The sequence below is a fragment of the Moschus berezovskii genome, chromosome 7 (assembly GCF_049115385.1).
Source record: "Moschus berezovskii isolate FMDL1 chromosome 7, NW_MosBer_1.0, whole genome shotgun sequence".
Lineage (NCBI taxonomy): Eukaryota > Metazoa > Chordata > Mammalia > Artiodactyla > Moschidae > Moschus > Moschus berezovskii.
In genome coordinates this window covers 112,780,081-112,803,236 of record NC_142466.1, presented here as the reverse complement: position 1 = coordinate 112,803,236, position 23,156 = coordinate 112,780,081, and the positions used below count along the sequence as shown (strand labels likewise).

General features: G+C 46.0%; 1 protein-coding gene across 1 annotated transcript in view; it reads right to left on the bottom strand.

Moving 5' to 3' along the window:
• Nucleotides 1-23,156, bottom strand: part of PAPPA (pappalysin 1) — a 271,571-nt gene that overhangs the window by 113,681 nt on the left and 134,734 nt on the right. The window lies entirely within an intron of this gene.

The following is a 23,156-nucleotide window of genomic DNA, read 5'->3' as shown; positions in this document are numbered from 1 at the left end:
TACAATGGAGACCGTGCCTCACAAGGCAACCTGGGTGAACCTGGAGGACATTACATGAAGGAAGGACAAACAACGGATGATTCCACCTACATGATGCATAGAAAACAAACTCACAGAAGGAGAGAGTAGAATGGTGACTGCCAGGGGCTGGAAGCAGGGGTCTGAGATTTCAAATCCACTGTTCAAACGGTATAAAGCTTTGTTACACAAGATGAATAAGTTCTAGCGATTTGAGGTACAACATTGTGACCATAGATTAAAAAAAGCTGTATGCGCACTTAAAAATTTAAGAGGGCAGATCTCGTATTATGCGATTTTTACTGCATAACACACACACACATTAACAAACACTTCCACCTTCATACCTCTTGTGAGCCCCACAGTAACCTTGTGAGCAAGATATTATTGAAATTATTGTTTTAGTCTTCTAGATTGGGAAACTGAAATCCTGCATGTCTTAAATAACTTGCCCAAGGTCATGAAATGTGCTCATGCCGGATCCTGATTTTAAACTCTGGCTTTCACTGTCCAAGTTCTAGGCACATTATCTGCCACCGCAGCACTTCGTAGTCTTAAACTGACTATTTTGACTATTTAACTGTAAATAGGATTATAGTCTGACATAGAGTGAACTGTTATATGAGAGCCGCTGGCTTCAGTCCCAGGTGTGTAACTAAATTGCTCTGTTCCTTTAGACAAATCTCTTTCCTTCTTCTGGGCTCAATCATCATTGAAGGGGGTGAAACTGCTGAAACTCCAGGAGCCCTTCCTGTCTAAAGTGCTATCTCCTAGATATTCGCTGGATATCAGCTATTTCAGTTAAAGGCCAAGTGAGTTCTCACGCTCCCATGTAACTCAAATCATAGCCAGGAGTTCTGCTTGGGACAGTTTAAAGCTTCAGCTGGCTGCAATGGCTCTCACTGAGCTGCAAGAGCAAAACTCAAGAGAAGGAGAGTTAGCTGGAGGCCTTCTATTCTTATTTTTTTAACTTTTAATTTTGTATTGGGCTATATAGTCAATCCAGTGGAAAAGACACCGCTGCTGGACAAGGTTGAGGTCAGGAGGAGAAAGGGGAGACAGAGGATGAGATGCTTGGATGACATCACCAACTCAATGGACATGAGTGTGAGCAAACTCTGGGAGTTGGTGATGGACAGGGAAGCCTGGCGTGCTGCAGTCCATGGGATCACGGAGTCAGACACGACCTAACACCTGAACAACAACACAGTCGATTACCAATGTTGTGATAGTTTCAGGTGAACAGTGAAGGGACTCGGCCATACACATACATGTATCGCTGGATGCCTTCTAAGCAGGTAGGACCTACACAGTACATACGTCTTGGTGTTTCAGAACAGAATAGTACAAGGAGAAATCTGGAGGTAGCTGTCTAAAAGCGATCGTCTTGCCCATCGAATGCCAGGTACACTTTCCCAATTCCTCTAGGAAATTGAATACTTCCTCCTGTGTGGGTTCCTATTTTACAAAGATCCCCATCATAATCTGCCTGCAATTCGCCTGAATCTGCCTGCAATGCGGGACACCTGGGTTCGATCCCTAGACTGGGAAGAACCCCTGGAGAAGGGAAAGGCTACCCATTCCAGTATTCTGGCCTGGAGAATTCCATGGACTTTATATATAGTCCATGGGGTCGCAAAAAGTTGGACATGACTGAGCAACTTTCACTTCACTTCACCGTCTTAATACTTATCCTGCTGTATTGCCACCACATTTACCTGCAGCAGCTCCTTCAAATGGTACACTTGGAGAGTAAGAGAGAATGTTAGTAAAATTTCTGCCCAGGCAAGAGACACCTATCCTGAGAAAATCTAAATATCGCAGAACTTACGGTCACCCTGAGAATGCTGCTTGATCTAGGACGTTCTTCCCTGATTGACTCTGAAAGAATAGAGAGCGAAGCATCATTTAAAACCGGGGTTTGGCTTCTGCCCCTCGTATTAGGGAAGGGGGTGTGTATGCTAGTTTCTCAGTCGTGTCTGACTCTTCGCTACTCCATGAACTGTGGCCTGCCAGTTTCCTCTGTCCATAGGGTTTCTCAGGCAAGAATACTGGAATGGGTTGCCATTCCCTTCTCCAGGGGATCTTTCCAACCCAGGGATCGAACCCGGGTCTCCTGCACTGCAAGCAGATTCTTTACTGTCTGAGCCACCAGGGAAGCTCATACTAGGTATGTAACTTTGCACAATCAGCTTCACTTTTCAGCCTCTGGCTTTTCTTCTGGAGTACAGAAACCAGAAAGGACAACCTCTCAAGATAGCCATACAACTTTCATAAGAAATGGACATAAACACACAGCGTATGTCTTAAATAATGGTCAAGAGAAAAAATACTCTTCTCGTAAGGGCTGAATTTATTCCTAAGTGGCTGAATTGAATCAGCTTGTAAAATCAGTACTCACTTGAAACACTTTCAAGCGGCACTCCCCCAAATGGAAAGAGCCTGGGTCAAGCAGAAATAAGACTTGAATTTCTGTGATGCTGACTATCTGAAAAAAGGAATCATTGAATTCAGGGGCAGCAGAATTTTGAGCCCCTTCCAAGCTCCAAAAGTCCTTGTTTATTTTTGCAAACAGTTTACATAGTGAAATACTATCAAAAGAGCCAGAATAAATCAATCCATTCTAATTCAATTCTTTAAGGCTGAGTGTGAGCCAGCTGAGGACTCCAGTGACCAGCAGCATGCCTGGCAGTTCAAGCACAAAAAGAATACAGGCTCCGCACTTCTCAACAGCCCCAACCTCTCGGGGAATGTGGCCAACGCACGGGTAATAAAACTCACCCTGATCTGAGAGTGACAAGTCATCCATCCAGACGTTACTCTTTAGAAACCCAATACAGGGAACTGCATAGGGCATAGGTTTTGTGCGTCAGGCAAAGCTAGGTTTAAGACTCTTGAGAGTCCCTTGACAGCAAGGACATCAAACTGTCAATCCTGAAGGAAGTCAACTCTGAGTATTCATTGGAAGAATTGATACGGAAGCTCCAATTCTTTGGCCACCTGATGTGAAGAGTCTACTCGCTGGAGAAGACCCTGATGCTGGGAAAGATTGAAGGTGGGAGGAGAATGGGATGACAGAGGATGAGATGGTTGGATGGCATCATCAACTCAATAGACATGAGTTTGAGGAATCTCTGGGAGATAGTGAAGGACAAGGAAACCTGGCATGCTGCAGTCCATGGGGTCACAAAGAGTCGGACATGACTTTGCGATTGAACAACAACAAAGCTAGCTTCAAGTGCTAACTCTCCCATATACAAGTGCCACAGGGCTTAAATAACCTAACCTCTCTGAACTTCATTTCCCTCATTCAAAAAGAATGGATAATAATATCTATCTGGCCTTGCTGCAATAGTTTCATGTGATGAGGTGTATCATCCCAGTCCTTTCACCCATTCTATTGAATGGAAAACTAAAAACCATAGGAGGAAAGAGGTAAGGCATTTGCCTCCAGACAACAGAGCCACCTGGACTAGAAGCAGGAGCCTGGACTTTCTATATCAAGCAGAGAGATCTTCCCCTGCACATCTTATCTACAGGATCATGAAGGCACACCCCCTTGAGGACAAGGTCATGAGGTTGTCTGACTCTTGGTACCACCTCCCTTCCCCTCTAATATGAAGACAAATAGGGTGAGATTATGATGGTAAAATTGCATATGATCTGCTTTCTAGGGTACATTGATTTATTTCCTCAGAGAGACTGCAGAGTGGCAGGAATTGGAGCTAGAGTGGAGTTCTTGTGAAGGCTGGTTCCTTCCTGATTATGTGGAAGACCTCAATCTGTCTGTCTGCTTAGAGCTAGTGCATCCTGCAGGTTCTGGAGGAGAGGCAGAGGCAGACACAGGTAGGGCAATATGCACTTAGATAGACAGTGGTCCGGAGCAGGAGGATAGTAGATACATAGATTGATCGGCAGAGGGAGGGTTAAAAGAGAGAGAGGAAATGAGGCTGAAGGGGGGAGGAAGAGAGAGAGGGAAAGCGAGGGAGAGATGGGGGAGAGGGAAGGATGGGGGAGGGAGGGAGGGAGGGGAGGGGGAGGGAGGAGGGGAGAGAGAAAGGGACCTGTTTTCCCCACAAGATTCTGCTGACAAAGCTACTGAGAGTCCCTTTTTTGGAATAACATCCCTGCACTCTGCTATGCAGTTTCTCCTGCTAGGAGCATCCCAGGGGCCCTTCAGCTGCGTCTGCCAGTCTTCGTATAGGGAATTCTCTTCCCTCTCTACTCCCATGCCCCCAGCGCCGAAGAAAGCAGGGTGAGGGATGGAATACAAATGTGTGGGCCAGGAAAAACAAAGGCGGCAGCAAAACAATCGGGCAAAACCGGCCTTCCTGCTTCCATCACCCCAGTTCCCTCAGTGCTTCTGGAATGCTTTCTGCGGGGAGTGGAGCAGGTTGTAGGGAGAAAGAGTTTGAAGTCCATACCAAGGTCAAATGATTGCCCTGCGCCGCTGTCTTCTCCAGCAGTAGCTAGGTGGCAATGGTAACAAAACATCCCATCGGGAGGGGTATTCTGAAAACAAATGCTTGCTGAATGAACGGATGAATGAGAAAATTCAGTACCCTCAATGCACTACTCTGTCCCGATATAGCTGAGGCTCTGTACACTGCGAAGCGTTTCTTTCGACTGGGTCTCGGGGTGAAGGGATGGGAGCAGTGACTTGCTGACAGCGGAATTCCAGGGGGCAGTCTGATTACTCCATCTCACCCCATCTTCCCGTGACATCAGGGAACTCTCCACTTCAGATTCCCTTCCTTTCATGCAGTGACAGACTTAGAAATCTGCTCCAACCAGCTAGGAGACTTGATGCAGGTGGGGAGACACTGCCAAGTCTGTCTTCCCTGGCTGAGTTTTCAGTTGCCAGGGCTGAGCTCAGCTCCAGGAGCCCACAGGAGATGGACGCTCTGTAAGTGGACAGACACAACTGATGCTGCTTCTCACTGAATTAATTTTCAATTGCCATCAGTCTGGAGCATCAAGATGAACTCCCTTGCCTCTGCTCCCCTGAAGCATGTCTGAAGGACACTATTTGGGATAAGCAGGGACTGTCATACCTAATTGAAACCTTAGCAAGCCAGGTCTCAGAGAAATGAGACAAATTTACTTTTAAGTATAAGCAAAGGCTGTTATCTGAACTATTGTTAAAAACTCTCATTCTTGAAGTCAGAAACCCTGGATTCAAGCTCCTTATCTGTCCCTGACTCTTGGGTGAATATGGGCTTGGTATTTCACCTCCCCGTGCCTCAGAATCCCCATAGGGAAAATGAAAACAAGATTACCTTTTAGACTTCCTTGACAAAGTGTTGGGTATACTCAAACAGCATAGTAGACACCAATGGAAAGTGATGCGAGTCTTAAAGGCACAGGGCTTATTCTTAACCATGATGATACTAGGGTTGGAGAAGTCTTCTTAATTAGAAATTTGGTATTCAGTCACTAAGTCGTGTCCTGCTCTTTTCGACCCCATGGACTGCAGCATGCCAGGCTCCCCTGTCCTTCACTATCTCCCAGAGGTTGCTCACATTTCTGAAATGTCTATTTATTTACACAGCCCTAGATCCTAAGGGGAGAAGGCAATGGCAACCCACTCCTGTACTCTTGCCTGGGAAATCCCGTGGACAGAGGAACCTGGTAGGCTGCAGTCCATGGGGTTGCTAAGAGTCGGACATGACTGAGCGACTTCACTTTCTCTTTTGACTTCTCATGCACTGGAGAAGGAAATGGCAACCCACTCCAGTGTTACTGCCTAGAGAATCCCAGGGACAGTGGAGCCTGGTGGGCTGCCATCTATGGGGTCGCACAGAGTCGGACACGACCGAAGTGACTTAGCAGCAGCAGCAGCAGCAGATCCTAAGGCATCTTCAGGAATAGAAATGATTGAAGACAGTGCATGGGCTATTTTCAATTTAAATAGCCAGAAACGAAGTAAACGAAAACAAACATAAAGGGTGGGGGAAGTAATAACCTAAGGAAGAAGAAAATAATTACTTAGACCAGAACTATTTCAATCCAACTGGAGAATGTTAATTAACTTAGCTTGATTAGAAACTTTGGTAATTTGTGATACCACTAGAATCCTTGAGATTCCCACAGAACTTACAGACTAGTGGTAAACGCAGGTAAAGCACTTAAAACATAAAACGTGATTGAAAAATGGCCTATGATCATGGTGATCATGATGCTGATGATTCTGGAGCCGAAAGCAATTATTTCATTTTATGTATGGGCAAACTGAGGCTCATAAAGTTGAAGTCATTTTCTGAAGGCTTCAGAAAAAATTTCTGGGAGAGACAAGACTAGAACATTGGTTCTTAAACTCATAATACAATTCCTTTTCTACTGTACCATGCCACCTTATTGTATCAAGTTTTCAGTATATAATTATGGCAACCAAAGGGTATCTTTATCCAAGTTCACTATCACTTTTGAGAATCTCTGGTTTCAGTTTTCACAATAGCCCCTGGTACTGGCTAAGTATAGAAAGTCTGAAGCTATTGGGATTACTAAGTCAACAGTCCAATAAGGGGAAAAAACAAACAAACAAAAAAACTACCTGCAGATGGAGAAATGAGCGCTACAAGCAATAGGAGACAGATGACATGTCTGACTTTGGACTCAAGGAAGACACACCTGTTCTGGTGGCCTGCCTTCCAAACGATGGGTAGATTTACCTGTCTTTCTCAACTTCCCATCTCTGAAGATGGGTCAACTTTTGAGAAATGAGCATCTGTTTCTATTTCCAGCTGAGGGAACAGGATTGGCATCAGGATATTCTCTTTCAGTCCAATGATGACTATTTTTTTCAACACCAGAAAAAATAGTATTTTCTTTTTTAAGTTCAGCTGTTTGTTTAGGGATGGGTCCAACCACAACAAGCTTCATGCCACATAACAATTCATCCAAACAACAACAAAAAGAGACCAAAAAATGCACAATCTTTGTGTCCAAATAATATCTTCTTGGAATGCGGGAAATTGGATGGAGTACTTAACCCCCAAAAGTTTATAAAGGGGGAGCTTGAGATGGACTGATGCTAAAGCTGAAACTGCAATACTTTGGCCACCTCATGCGACGAGTTGACTCACTGGAAAAGACTCTGATGCTGGGAAAGGCTGGGGGCGGGAGGAGAAGGGGACGACGGAGAATGAGATGGCTGGATGACATCACCGACTCTGTGGACATGAGTTTGAGTGTACTCCGGGAGTTGGTGATGGACAGGGAGGCCTGGCGTGCTGTGATTCATGGGGTCGCGGAGAGTCGGACATGACTGAGCGACTGAACTGAACTGAACTGAGATGGACTGATGGCTATCCTGGCAAATGTTTCTTCTGGAACAGAAATATCTGGACTTTACATTGCCTATCTTTTAAAGGCTGAGCTGGTGCACCAGGATGACCCAGAGGGAGGATAAGGGGAGGAGGGGAGGGGGGTTCAGGAAGGGGAACTCATGTACACCCGGGGTAGATTCATGTCAGTGTATGGCAAAACCAACCAATATAATATTGTAAAATAATTAGCCTCCAATTTAAAAAATAAATAAATAAAGGCTTCAAGTCAAAGCCCACATCACTGACCTCACTTCATTCTATTCAAACCAAGGTTTGTTCTTAACCTCCACCACCAGATCAGCCTGTTCGGAGTACAAAAGTCAGGGTGGTGAAGGGCTTCTAGAGAACCATGAACCTGCTAACAAGCTTCAGATGCCGATTAGGTCTACTGAATCTGGGGAGCTTAAGTGGGTTTCTGGTTCCTTTCAGGGTTGGCCATCTACCAAAGTAGGCCAGAAATCCCTCTCTGCATTTCCCTGTGACTAACAGGCACCACTGAGCAAACTTGAAGTGCTAGGAAAAGAAGAGTGTATCTGGGTGGGGTCTCCAATGAGCACTCTTCCTCCAGGGTCACAGAGAGCAGAGCATCCTCCAAGGGACCACTCACCTCTTACACCCCTCTCACCGTGGCTTCGGGTCTTCCTCACTTCAACACCTTCTCACAAAGCAGCCTATAGTGATTCATCTAGAATGTAAATCCGATCCAGTTTGAAATTCTCAATTGACTCCTGCAAAATCTGAGCCTCCCCATCTAGTGCTCAAGTCCTTTCATCATCCAGCTCCAACCTCCCCATCTACTCTCATTTCCTACCACACCTCTACTCTAAAAGCACAGAGTTCCTCTCCAGAACTCACACCTCAGAGTTGCCCACTCCCCGCTTATTTCCTTAGCATAAAAGGCTAGTCCCTGCCTACAAGTCCTCTGTCAAGATCTAACTCCAGCGTCTTCAGCCCCGTGAAGCCTCATCTGTCACTCTCCTGCATCACTGCTGTCCAGCAAAAACTATTTTACTCTGTTCCTTGAGTTATGACTCTCTGTTTCCAAACCAGCAAAGCAGGATGTTGCCGATGCAAATTTTTAATTTAAAAAGTAAGCAATGTACATTTAAAAATTTTTTTAAAAAATAAAACCTCCCTTTGGTCACATTTCCCTTCCCATGATTCATAGTGACGTTGACTGAGGACCATCTAAACTTGCATTTTCCACTTTATCTCTGACAATTCACTCTGCAGTTCTTGCCCATCTAGCTTCCAAACTCACCTCCCTCACACACACACACACACACACACACAGAAAACCTTCTTGTCAAGATCACCATTGATTCAATGTTGCCAAAATCAACTACAATATCCAACAGTCCTGAAACATGTGAAGAAGTCATCCATTCCTTCCTTCCCGAAGCATTTCCCCCTGGATTCCATGACAACATGCATCCTAGTCCCCCTCCAGCTGTCAGACGTTCGCACATAGACTTATCTGCTATTGCTGCTTCCCTCTGCTAAATGCTGCCAGTTTTCAGGGCAAGGTCTTGGGCTCCCTTTTCCTATCTGTCTACATTGTCTCATCTAGTCCCAATATTTAAATAAAAATTTAAAGTATGGATGCACCAATGACTCAAACATCTCTTTAGATATGACCTCTGAGTCCCAGCTTCCTGCAATGACATCTCTACTTAAATACCTATTTAAAGTCATCACTAAATCAACATGTCTAAAACACACGTAATGGCTTCTTCCCAAATTTATTTTTTCCCCATCTTAGTAAATCATAACATTGTCCAACAATGGCCAAATTAAAAATCTTCTGAGTCATCTATCCTGTTTTTTTTTTCCATCCACCCTCTAATACCACATACAGTTCATGGACACATCCTATAGATTCTTTTGTCTCAGGATATTCCAAAAAGATCCACTTCTGTCCAATCATCAACACCCTTAATCCAAGTCACCATCACTATGGCATCACTTATTTATTTAATCAGTTTCTCTTCCACGTCTGCTTCCCAGTCTTCCCTCCTCCAGAACACAGCTAGAGGGCTCTTCTAACAACATAAACCACATTCAGGCCACTCTCCACTAAAACTTTTCAGTGGCTTCCCATGTCACATAGAACAAAATGCAAAGACTGTATCCCAGCCAAGTCACCACGTCATCTGACCATTTTCTACAATTATCCTTGTTTGTCACCTTCCATTCATTAACCCCCCTATCTATCCATCCATCCATCCAGATATTCATCCACTCCTCCATCCATCCATCCTGATATATATCCATCCACTGAGATATTCATCCATCTATCCATCCATATATCTAATCATTCAACAAGTATCTGTTCCTTAAATAAGCCAAAATTCTAGTGTTCAGAAAACTCAAACTTGCTATTTACTTTACCTGGAATACTTTTTCCCACCCTGGCTTTTCCCATGGGGGGAAGCTTCTTTTCATCACTTAGGGCTCAGTTCACACACTACTTCTAATAACAACTCTGCCTTCTCATAGTAAGTTCACATCTTACTCCTCCAGCCCCATTAGAACGTAGCACACAATCTTATTTCTTCACAGCATTAGTCACTATCTAAAAATAAAGTATATTTATTATTGTTCCCCTCCTTCTAGATGACATAAGTTTCTTGGAAGACTATCTCAACATGTGCCAGTTTCTGTAGGATCAAGAAAACCACCTCCCCATATTATATAATTGATATTTAGGGACAAATGAATGACTGAGTGAGTGAATATGTGTAACTCTTGGATTGTGGGATATTTCTGGGCTGGCCCAGTCACGCTTCTTTTCGCACCTCTAATTCTTCAAACAATGCCAGTCTCAGAGCAGGTACTCAGTAAATTATGAATTAACAACGTTGTTTAGAGTTTCAGAATCTCTGTTACTGACTGTAATGATGAAATCTCAAACCTGATTTGAATCTGTTCTGCAGATTATACTATAGAAAGTTTTTTTATGAAAATGTTAATTAGAGTGATATCATATTATAAATCAAGCACATATTAAGGGGGGAAATCCAATTCTATCTAAATCATCCCATATTATTTTTTTCCCATGAGACATCCTGCCTCACCATCTGTCCTATATATTGTTTTATTTTCTTTCTTGACTGAATCTGCAAAGAAATGGAATATCTGGATAGAAAAGGTGGTGTCTACTAAGCTGAAATTTAATAAAGAGATTTGATGGGCTTATGAATTGGAAATTGAAGATACATTTACATCAGTTTGAATTTAGTATAGTTTTTTTTAAATGGCCTAAAAAGATTGTAATCAAAGATAGTGATCCTAATAAACAACAATACATCCCACAGAGAAGGCTGTTCAAAACCCTGAATGATTTTCAGGCTGAGTCTCTTTTGGGTTTCAATGCTATCTCATAAATGAAAGAAAGGGTAAAATTTAGCACTGCAGTGAATGACACAGTGATCATGAAATAGGATAGGACAGACATTCTAAGCACAGACGGAAGAAGGGTGATACCCAGGACCTGAAGGCCTTTAAAAGTATGAACAGGAAATAACAAAATGAGATTTGTTTTGGATGATATAAGCTAATAATAAATTCAGAAAACCAATCTGAAGCATTCATATGCAGAGAGTCTGCAAAAGAAAAAAAGGTAACAGAAAAGAAAGATGATAAAGGATAACAGACTTTTGGACTCTGTGGGAGAGGGCGAGGGTGGGATGATTTGAGAGAATAGCATTGAAACATGTATATGACCATATGTGAAATAGATCACCAGTCCAAATTCGATGCATGAAACAGGGCACTCAAAGCCGGTGCCCTGGGACAACCCAGAGGGATGGGATGAGGTGGGAGGGGGATTCAGGATGGGGGCCACATGCACTCCCGTGGCTGATTCATGTCAATGTATGGCAAAAACCACTACAATATTGTAAAGTAATTAGCCTCCAATTAAATAAGTTAACTTTTTAAAAATGAGTAAAAAAATAAACACAGGGAGAGTAGTACAAACAACAACAAAAAGATAGCAAAATACAAATGAAGTGTCAGTGGTTTCAGTGTGATCTCATCAGTCCAAACCAAAGCGGGGGACCAGGGGGCAAGAGGAGAGGAAGGCAGAGGGAGGAAGGGAGCAGAAAGAAAGAAACGACGAAAGAGAGCACCTCCTCGTGACCAGCAGACTGACAAGAGAGCCGGAATCTCAAGTCAGCTCAGTCGCTCAGTCGTGCCCGACCCTCTGCGACCCCATGGACTGCAGCACAGGCCTCCCTGTCCATCACCAACTCCCGGAGTTCACTCAAACTCATGTCCATTGAGTTGGTGATGCCATCCAACCATCTCATCCTCTGTCATCCCCTTCTCCTCCCGTCTTCACTCTCTCCCAGCATCAGGGTCTTTTCCAGTGAGTCAGTTCTTAGCATCAGGTGGCCAAAGTACCGGAGTTTCAGATGTCCACTAATATACCCATGACTTGGACCATGGCATTTCTCTTTCAGGGCTGCAGTTTCCCTTTGAGTGAAAAAGAGTTAAATCAGTTTTATGATTCCCTTCAACTAAGTCACTCTAAAATGTATTTGCTTCTTGATATTTTAAAAAACTTTCTTTTACTTATTAAATCCACTCTTCAGTCTGAAGATGGGGAAGTATGTTCAGCAAAACTAAAACTAAGAAGAGTGCAGAAGAACTCTCCAAAGAACATGGAAGAAAATGTATAACAAAAAGTATATGGAACAGGAACCAGAAACCAAAATCTGAAGCTCAGCTTTGTCACCAGATTATTTGGTACAGGGCAACATACGTCATCATTGTGGGTTCCATTCTTTATGTTTATTAAAAAATGACAATATTACTTTTTCTCCCCATTACAGAAAGTGGTTGTAATGATCAGATAAAACAGTGTTATGGAAAATACTCGAGCATGGTGCTGTTTCTACATTTTATTATCAGAGGTACAATCTAGAACTCATCTCCCAAAGCATTACGTGGCTTTTCCAATTCATCATGTCAGTCTCTCCTCAACCATCACCTGCCTAATGAGGACTTCTCTAATCATGCTAAGTTCACTCCAGTTTCTCTACTCCACTGGTCTATCTTGTTTTCTACATAACATTATGTTGCTTCTTCGAAGTTTAGTAACGACCATTGTATTCTCTCTAAAACAAAATGGCCACTCCATGAGAGCAGGAACAAACGCTATTTTGCCCACTACTGCATCCCAATTCCAGAGTACAGAAGACAATTATGAACTGTTGGCTGAATGAATGAATAAAGGTTTAACACTGAAACAGTCTTTTGAAATTATCGCGTCTACGTGCTTTGTTCTGCAGATACAGCAACTGAGTTTCAGAAAGTTTAAGTAAGTCTCCTTGAATGCTGCACAGTCCATTGTTACAGGCCAAGAGTTCTGACTGGCTAACTAGGGTTTATTATATAACTATTGTGAATATGCAATATCAAACAGAAACTGAATCAGACTGTGAGGAATCCAGGTATGTGACCCTAAAGCAAAACAATGCAAATAAAAGTTGGTAGGTGCACATATGCACGTCTGTGCTTCAATCCAGCAAAATAGGCAGCCCATCAGTGTTCTAAGGCATCCTCAAGGACCTTTAGACAAGTCTAGGTTAACAGTAGCTGAGGATCTGAAGGCACCACGTGAAACTAAGCCAGTCACCCTGCTGCTGCTGCTGCTAAGTTGCTTCAGTCATGTCCGACTCTGTGCGACCCCATAGATGGCAGCCCACCAAGCTCCCCCGTCCCTGGGATTCTCCAGGTAAGAACACTGGAGTGGGTTGCCATTTCCTTCTCCAATGCATGAAAGTGAAAAATGAAAGTGAAGTCGCTCAGTTGTGTCTGACTCTTAGCGACCCCATGGACTGCAGCCCACCAGGCTCCTCCATCCACGGGATTTCCCAGGCAAGAGTACTGGAGTGGGGTGCCATTGCCTTCTCCGAAGCCAGTCACCCTAGTCTGGCATAAATCATGACTAGGGTGAACACAGTGTGTTAGGTTCTTGGTAGGGTTCCAATGCAAGAAGCTAGAGTGTCAAAAATGGATCCCTTCCACCCTGAGCCCTGGTTGGTTTAGTCAACCTTGAAGACTGTCCTCTTGCCATATGATTGAGATAAGACCAAGAAGATGAGACATTTAAACCACAGCTTGCTTAATCTCCAGGTTAGGGCATGTGCTGCAGTGCTTTGAAAAACAGAAGCCCAGTCAAGGGGCAGAACTATACTCAGGTAAGTTTTCTTTATCTTGCATGATGAGTGGGCCACTCATGCTATGTTAACTTGAATCTATATGTTTCATGTGTATCAGTGAACTGTATTTTGTTTTTCTAAAAATGTGTATACATATATTTCTGTCTCTTTCCTCCCAGTAGGAAAGGAGAGGGGGAAGAAGGAAGGAAAGATGGGAAGAAGAGATGGAAGGAGGAAGAAAGAAAGAAAAGGAGGGCCATTGGTCCTCAGTCTTAAAAGCTAACTTGGAATATTTGAAAACATCAATCAAAACCCCTGTTGTTTTTGATCAGAGATGACAGATAAGGGTCAGCATAACTATTCATGCTCAAAGAAAGTTTCAAAGAGTAGCAGTCACCCTGGGATCCGTTTCTACCAACTGGAGAAAGTGTTGGCCCAAACAAGAATGTGAGATTGCAGATGACCTTACTGACAAAAAGGCAGTAGATTCCAGAACAGAGGTCAGAGAAGCCCCCCCGGTCCTAGAGATGGCTGGACAGACCAGTTCTGGACCACTGAATTGATGAACCAGGATACAGTCAGTGGATAGGGCCCAAGGCAGGCGTCATCAGGAAGCAGTGCTCACACAGGTATGAAGATGCTTAATCTGAAGGAGAGGAGGCTCAGAGGGGACACAGCAGAAAACTCTTCCAACAAACTGTAGTTGGTTTGAGAATAAAATTGGCTACCTCAGAAGGTGCTGAGACAGAGGCTTGATAACAGCCCATGAGGCATAGTCTGGTCCCAGTGTGATTCTGCAGCCTCCTTTCTAGCGTACTCTAGTTTCAGCTCTAGGCAGGCTGAGATCATGGCCATCTCCTAGATGGGCCAGATTCTCTTTCCTCTCCCCACCCCCTGCCGTGCAGAAGCCCACTCCACCCCCCAGATTCCTAACCCTGATTTTTTATTAGTCTCCGTTCTCCACCCATATTTAACCAGACATTTCTCTGGAAAATCTCTGTAGCAATCTGCTCAGGATTGTGTTTGTCTTCCCACAGCTTCCTCGACCTCTCTAATTAAAATAATGGCCACCATGCAGGAGGAGAAGAGGGCAACACAGGAAGAGATGGCTCCATGGACATGAGTTTCAGCAAACTCTGGGAGACAGTGAAGGACAGGGAAGCCTGGCGTGCTGCAGTCCATGGGGTTGCAAAGAGTCGGACACAACTTAGCAACTGAACAACAGCAAACCATGCCGATGCAAGCTATTCTATATGGGATGAATAAACAGTAAGCTCTTATAGTACAGAGAACTGTACTCAATAGCCTATCCGTTCCGTTCTGTCGCTCAGTCGTGTCCGACTCTATGCGACCCCGTGGACTGTAGCCTACCAGGCTTCTCCGTCCATGGGATTCTCCAGGCAAGAATACTGGAGTGGGTTACCGTTTCCTTCCCCAGGGGATCTTCCCGACCCAGGAATCGAACCTGGGTCTCCCGCATTGGAGGCAGACGCTTTAACCTCTGAGCCACCAGGGAAGCCCCATGGTAAACCGTAATGGAAAAGAATATTAAAAAGGATGTATATCTATCTATATGTGTGTGTGTGTGTATAACCGAATCACTTTGCTGTACAGTAGAAATTAACATGACATTGTAAATCAACTGCACTTCAGTAAAAACAAACAGAAAATGATAGCCACCATGCAATAAGTGTATTTGCTAAGTGAATGACATACTTAAATGTTTTTAAATATGCAACGTCATTTAATCCTAGAAGAGCCCTATGTATTTAGTGCAATTATTATCCCCATTTAACAGACAAGGAAATTGACGTGCAGAAAGTTTAAGGCATCACTTAAGGTTTTAAGGCTCAAACCCTGATTAGCGTGATTCCAAACTCCATACCCTCCCATCTGCCCCTGCTGCCCAGTTCCCGTCTTTTGTGTGGACGTGGGTGCTGAGGAGGAGATAATGAGACAAGCTGATCTGATTCTCTCTGAGATGCCCTGCAATTCCGTGGTACTTGGGGGCTCACGGGTTCACGGAGCTGCGGTCACATCCCTGCTCTCCACTAATTAGCTGGGTGTTGATGAGCAGCATGCTTCATCTCGGATTCCCAGTTTCTTCTTTGGCAGTTGGTGAAATAATGACTCTTCCCAGACGTTAGGAGGATAAAAATGAGAAGTTGTATAGAAAATGCATACCATGCGCCTAGCATGCAAACAGATTCTTCAAGATTCTGCGAAGGATCACGAGCCTCCCCTTCCCTAAAGGAAACAATCTGTCTCTGCTACTTTCTGCCAGTTAAACTGTACCAGCTCGGTAACTCATATTTTGGTTAAACCTTAAAAAAAAAAAAATTTAAGGGAAATCTGGGTTTTTGTTGGCAAGGGATTGAACAGGCGTGGGCCCAGCCTCCGGGCCCACAGTCCATTAGGGAATTTACGAGGGGAGATGGGGGACCATCAACTCAAGTACTCCCTTCAGAGGCAGTACTTACAAAGCCATCAATTTCCTTAACAAAGACCATTGGCTTAAATGCCCCTTAAAGCAGCGTTATTTACACAGTTTCTCCACTTCCCTTTGAATTCTCTGCCTGGGGGGGGTGGCCTACCTGCAGTCCTTTCCAGCTACTAGTTAATTAGGCTCCCTCCCAGAAAGGAAGCTAGTGGAAGCAGGGACTTGGTTTTGAAAAGCAGCTCAATTCGGGGGTTATCAGAGAGTTCACACAAGCTACTGGACGGCCCGCTGCTTCTGCTAATGTTCTAAAACGTGTGGACCTCATCAGAGTTATGACCATGGTTGGCATTGTGAGATAGCGGAGGAGTGACCATTCCAGCTGTCCCAGCTCTTCAGGGGAAGGTGTAATAAAACCTCAAGAACATTCCTGGCAAACTCCACTGTGGTGCTTTCTAGTTCTGTGGCCTGTCAACCTCGCCAACCTGCCGTTTTCACAGATGAAGGAACTGAAGGGGCCCCCACCCCTTTTTTTGTGGGAAAACTGGAATTTGAACCAAGTAACCCAGCTCTGGAGCTTGAGCACGGAACCTCCATAAGCGCCTCAAACTGAGACATCTGGCCTGAGATGATAGCTGGAAAGTGGAGAGGCTGTGAGTCCAACTGAGGTTTGTCCGACTCTAAAGACCAACAAAGCTCTACCACAGTTTGTTGCCTCAGAAATAAAAATGTCTCTTAAGAAATATATCCTCCCTTCACTCACTTCTCCTATATTTACTGAGCTGCAAATTATGTGCCAGGTCCTGGACGGATTGCTGGGAAGTGAGATGAATGAACCCCGGGCTCAGCACTCCAGGAGCTCAGGGGTTGCAGAGAGAGGCAGGAAGTTATCGACTGCACCCTGTTTTGCTCAGAGGTAGCAAATGCTGCAGGATCACAAAGAAGAGACCCCCTCACCTGATCTTGCCCAGATTTGAGAAGCTCCCCTTAGGATGCAACACAACGCCTGGGCTAAGTTTCTGGAGGAGAAATCAATCTAGGGTGAGGCAGACATTCCAGGAGACTAGGGGGCAGGGTGGCTGAAAGCAAGCAGGAGGAAGCTGAAAACAGGGTGCAAAGCTAGAAGATGCTGCATGCCACAGTAAGAACTAAGACTTATCTCAAGGGCAACGAGAGCCACCGATGCTCTTAGAAGGAAAGGGACAGAATGACATCTGCCTTTTAGGGAGTTTAGGCTTCCCAGGTGGCACCAGTGGTAAAGAACCCACCTGCCAGTGAAGGAGATGGAAGAGACGTGGGTTCGACCCCTGGGTTGGGAAGATCCCCTGGAGGAGGGCATGGCAACCCACTCCAGTATTCTTGCCTGGAGAATTCCATGGACAGAGGAGCCAGGTGGGCCCAGTCCATGGGGTCGCAAAGAGTTGGACACAACCGAAGCAACTTAGCATGCACGCACATGCTCATTATACCGGCTCAGAGACTGGAGCCAGCAAAGATGGGAGCAGGACCTAGGTGAACTCTCCTGGGGTGGCTCAGGCATGAGTCTAAATGTGGGGGCGGGTCTGGAGACTCGGGCAGGGAGACAGAAGCAGGATTGATTTGGAAGGGTAAGTGTTCAGAGGACAATGGGCAGAATGGTGACTGGATGTGGGAAACAGGGAAGAGTGGAGACTTTCCCGAGCTCCTGGCTTCAACAGCTGTTGGCTAGTGGCGCCAGCGTTGAGACTGAGAAAAACAGGAGCTGCAGCAGCTCTGGGGAGAAAAGGGCAAGCCCTGTGTTACCTGTGTTGAGTCTGAGTGCCTGCGGGGCATCGGATAGAATGATCAGATAGACTAGTCCAGAGGTCAGGATAAAGGCCTCAGACCGCACACAGATTTTGCAGTCTTTGGTTTTGAATGACGCAGTCAGGGAGACAGTGCGGAGATTGGGAAGTGAGTCCATTATGGAACTTTGGAGAAGGAATATTTAAAAGGTAGGCATAACATGTCTATGTAGGGATGGGCAGAGAGGTTGAGGAAAATTGGAAGAAGGTAACATTTCAGAGGCCCTGGAAGTTAAGAAGTTCAACAGAGAACCAGGTAAGCTGAAGGAGAAAAATACTGGAGTATGTTTGCTTTTTGAAAAAGTATTAGTGCTCAGTCGTGTCCGACTCTTTGTGACGCCGTGGACTGTAGCCCACCAGGCTCCTCTGTCCATGGGATTCTCCAGGCAAGAATACTGGAGTGGGTAGCCATTCCCTTCTCCAGGGAACCTTCCCGACCCAGGGATCGAACTCAGGTCTCCTGCATTGCAGGCAGATTCTTTACTGTCTGAGCCACCAGGTAACTTCCATGTTTGTTTTTTGGCTTCCCCCCAAAATCGTTCTTTGGCACAATGGTAAAGAATCTGCCTGCCAACGCAGGAGACACAGGAGAAGCATGTTTGACCCCTGGGAGATCCTGTGGAGAAGGAAATGGCAACCCAACCCAGCGTTCTTGCCTGGAGAATCCCATGGACGGAGGAGCCTGGTGGGCTACAGCCCATGGAGTCACAAAAGTCAGACATGATTGAAAACTGAGCACGCACACATGTCTGTTTAATTATGCTCTCTAAGAGAACACCCTTCATTGCTCCATGATGACTCTCAACTTTCTGGTTGATCTCTTCCAGGGACAGGGTGTTCTCTACTTGTGAGTAAGAAGTAGGTTATTATCTATAATAACTATGAGAATCAATATTTATTCATCACTTTCTGAAGAACAGGGACTGCCCCAAGCCTAGCACAGCTGGTATTCTTGGTGCCTTAGCATGGACCTGACATGCAAGAGGTGTTGAACAAATATATGATGAATAAATCCATAAATGCATGAAAGAATATATCACAGCTACCGTATGAAGTATGGAACCTCACTCTCCACCCTCCACAGTTGGAAAAAGATGGTTGGGGACCAAGTCTGGAGAAGAGGCAGCCCCTGTGTTGCTGGGTCATGTCAGCTGGCCTCTCCTCTCCCTCTCTCCGTCTAGGAGTTCTCTTGGCAAAAGGCGCAAAGACTGATGGGAAATTCTGGGGGTTGAAGATGCTGGTGCAGCCCTCTCATAAGCAAGGAGTTACAATGCATGGTTTTGGACTCCTGAACTGAGAAATCAGTTAAGATCCTGCCAATAGCCGTTGGAAGTTCAGTTCAATCTTTTCGATCATTTGGGCTGGGCTTCTGACTGGTGTTGAAAGCCAAAATCACTCTGATTTCTCTTCAGGTCAAGTTGCCAAGAGTACTTCACTGGCCCTTGAAGAGCATCCCACAGCAGGAGTCTGCTCTTAAAGCACTGCTCCTAGCTTGTCTTGCTTCTGCCCAGAAACCACTGTTTGACACAGAATCACACCTACCCACCTACCCATCCTGTGACTCCCTGGAGCATCTTTCTATGGGACCTGTCTGCCCACAGGACGGCAAAAGAACCCTCCTTCTGGACCTTTATAGCAGCAGAACCCCTGCATGTGGTTTCACTCAGTCCAACTGCTCAGGAAGCCTTCATAGACTCACCAACCCCCACCACTGGTCTCCCCACTCCTCCTGGGGGTCTCTTCAAACCATCCCTGTACATCCTTAAGGACCACTGCCCTCTACAGCCCTGCAATGAAGGACTCCTTCTTCCCCAGATTGTCACTCCCATCTGCCTTCTGCCTAGCACAGAGCTTTGTATACAACAGGTGCTTAATATAGACAAATGTCAGTGTGACTCTCTCCTGTGGTCACATCTGTTTACTGTCATCTTTATAGAACCCCTGAGGCTGCTGTCTTGAGGCCAGAGAAAGGAATCCTAGCACTTGTGAGGGGAGCTGCAGACACCCAGTGTGGGATATTTTATCTCTCTGGCAAATTAAAATTAAAATCCAGTCCCTTAAAAATTATTATAATTTCAGATTTGCTTTATCTTAATTTCTCTCTGGTACTTAATCAGTAGCAGCAAAGAAAAAGTCGCGTTTAGTTTCTCCCTCTGTTGAGTCGCTAATGATCTGTAAACAAAACTCTTAGAGAGACCCTCCGAGCCTTGTGCGATGTGAAATTCCTTTCGCACCTTGCATTGTTTCCTCTTCTCATTATCTCTTTGCTGATAGGCTGCTCAGCTCTCGAGAGCACATGTTTTTATTAGATAATCTTAATGATCAAAAGGTAGCATAAATTAGCAGTTCAGCTAGAGGGTTTAAGAGACAGACTTCCACCGCTGGAATCCCTTACTGGGGAGCCTTGACATCTCCGTGCTTTTTCCTTATCTATAGGGTCAACACAATTAAGCACAGGAGTTAACAGAGGAAAAGCAATACGTGCATAACCAGTAGTTTTGCCTGTTAGGACTACTGTTTGAAACGAAGAGATGGAAGAGGGCTGGCAACAGAGCTATCGATGTCCGCACTGCTACTGGTTCTGCAGCTCTGATGTTCTGGAGGACACTGACTCCTTGAGTTTCGGAGCTGGGCAGATCTTGGTTTGAACCTCAGCTCTGCCACTCAAAAACCACCTGCTTTAAAGAAGCCTTTTCATCTCATGGAGCCTCAGTTACTTTCTGTGTAAAATGGGAGCAACAGGCCCTGCCTTCCTGCAGCTCGGGAAGATGGAGAGGGGAGAGAGGACAGCCGTGTGTGTGGCAGAGCTGCTGGCCGGGGATGTGATGCTCGCGAAAGCTTGTGTCCTCTTGTGCTGGTTTTCCCGCTCACTAAATATTTGTGAAACAGAGGTCACTTTCTCAAAAGTCACTTAAACACTGGGGACTCTGCTCTGTCATCTGGAAAGCGGAGACGAGAATGTCTGGATGCCAGGGGTGTTGGGGGTTTGAAATGAGACGGCCGGAGTAGGTTCTTATTAAAGGTCTACATGCCCCCTTCTGCAACCTGGGGAGGATCCAGGATGTTTTCTGAAGCTCTAGGTACTAAGCTGGAGCTGAGCATCTCCAGCCACTCTTTTCTGCTTCCAAATATCACTGGACTCGATGTATCAGCCAAAGTCTGGCTCTAGCTGGATGCTGGAAACACAGGGATGGGCAGCATGACTTCTTTCAAGGGTGAGGGAAACTGACCTCGAAACAAATCATGTGGGGAGTGAACAGAATTACAACTGTGCTGCTTCAGGCTGAGGGGCGACACAGAAGAGGTCATGCCCCCCTCTCCGTCTCTGATCTGCCTTGACCTCCCTGATTGGCTAATCTTCCACCCACCTATAGACTCGTCCATCTATGCCAGCAGCTGGTCAGCAACTGCAAGGCCAGGCAGTAAATATTTCGACTTTGTGGGCCATACAGGGTCTCTACTCGACTGTCTCTGCGTTCACAGATCTCTGAAGCAAGGGGCACAGTGCTGTTTCAGTCAAACCTGATCTGCCATAAGAGACAGAATGTGTGGTTTGACCACCGGCAGTAGTTTCCTGACCCCTGATCCGGGCAAGCATGCACACGCCTCCGGGGCCCCTGCGCAGGGCTGTCCCTGTGTACAGACCGCACAAGGGCTTGCCTTCTATTCCTTTCCCGCCAGGAACAGCAACCTCCCCTGGGTCCCCAGAACCTGCGGGGTCCAACCTCTTCCCTCCCACCCCTCAGCACTCTCCAGCCACGATGATCTGACCTCCTCGAAAGCTCTTTCTTGCCTCGAACACTGAGCAGTCTGAACTTCTTGCAAGCCTCGCTCCGTCACCCAGCTCCCCACCTCCCTGCTCTATCCGCTTTCTCTGCAACCTTAGCGTCTCAGCTTGAAGGTCCTGTCTCCAAGGGGGCCTCTCCCGGCCCATCACTTACACTCCCCTACACGTTTCCACTTAGGGGCATTTCCAACAATTCCATGTCCATAATTGCCAGAGCTATTTCCTTCGCCTCCCTGGCCTTCCTTGATCATGGACATCCCCCTCGCCAGCAGCACAGTGTCCGGCACCCAGCAGACATCAATAACTGTGTGACTAAATGCATGATGTCACCCAGCGGCTGATCGGCACCATCCTTGGCCTGGTTCTCTGACTTACGTTAGCGCCCACAGCCGCTCCATTCTGCAGACTATAGCAGTGGGGTTTCACACAGTCCTGACTGCCCATCCATCATTTTATTTTAAGCACATTACTTCTCTGCCCGAAAAGGAGGATACAATTAGGCCTATATCCCCCACTTGCTTAATATTTCAATCTCCCCCAGGGCACACTCCCTTCAAGTGGAGATCACAGCTCATGAATATTAAATGTCTCTTCTGACCCACCATGGTCCCCAAGAAAGAGGAGAGAAAGCCAAGGACTAGGAAAGACTCCCGCCCCCAGGCCTCTCCCCTCTGCGGGCTCTCTCGGACCTGAAGTCCTGACCACACAGATGCAGAGCAAGGCACCTGCAGGGGCAGTCCGGTTTCTGGTCCCTTTAAGTACCACAGAGAAGCCCTTGTTCTTGGCTACCCAGATTCACCTGTCTTGGATTCGGACTGTGCTTCAAACACGCACATCAAAGTGTGGTCTTAATTCCTCGAATTCAGGAAAGCTCTGAGCCCTTTTGGAGCCTGACCCCTCCCTGGGAGTATGAGGCCAACCTGGACGGGGGCGAGAATTCCTCCCTCCCGGCATCTGAGGCCATCCTGTTTCTTTTCATTCCTGACTGGCCTCTCTGTGGGGCAGGCCTCCCTGGCTTCTAAAGGAGGTGGTGAGCCGCGGTCTGAGGCTGGATGGCAGGCTTGATCCTAACCGGTGCTGACTCGAGGGTGTGTGAATGCATCCATCAGACCCCCGGCTGAGGACTTCAGACCTTCAGACCGCCCTGCACGGCAGCCTTCCGCCCCCATGCCTCTCCTCCCCTTGTCTGTGTCCCCTCAGTGACCCCCTCTGACCCTCTGGGTTAAAGGAATTCCTTTCTCCTCCCTAAGCCCTCATTTCTTTTAAAATGCACAGTTTAAAAACAATAACGATGTGGGATTTAAATTCTGGAAGTCAGGGTTGGAAGAGTCCTGGAGCTCATCTAGATCACTCCCATCACGTGACAGCTGGGAAGACTGAGATCAAGGGGCCTCTGTCACTTCTCCTGATGACAGGATGCAGCTAAGGACCATTTGTCCCAGAGATGGACCTATGGCCTTTGCATCCCTCACAACTGAGATGGCAAATGGGGGTCGGGGGGTGGGGGGGAGCGGAAGATAGTAGACATGTCTATTGATTGCCATGCACGGTGCTAGACACTCTATGGACTCTCTTTCCATCTTTCTCTAAACA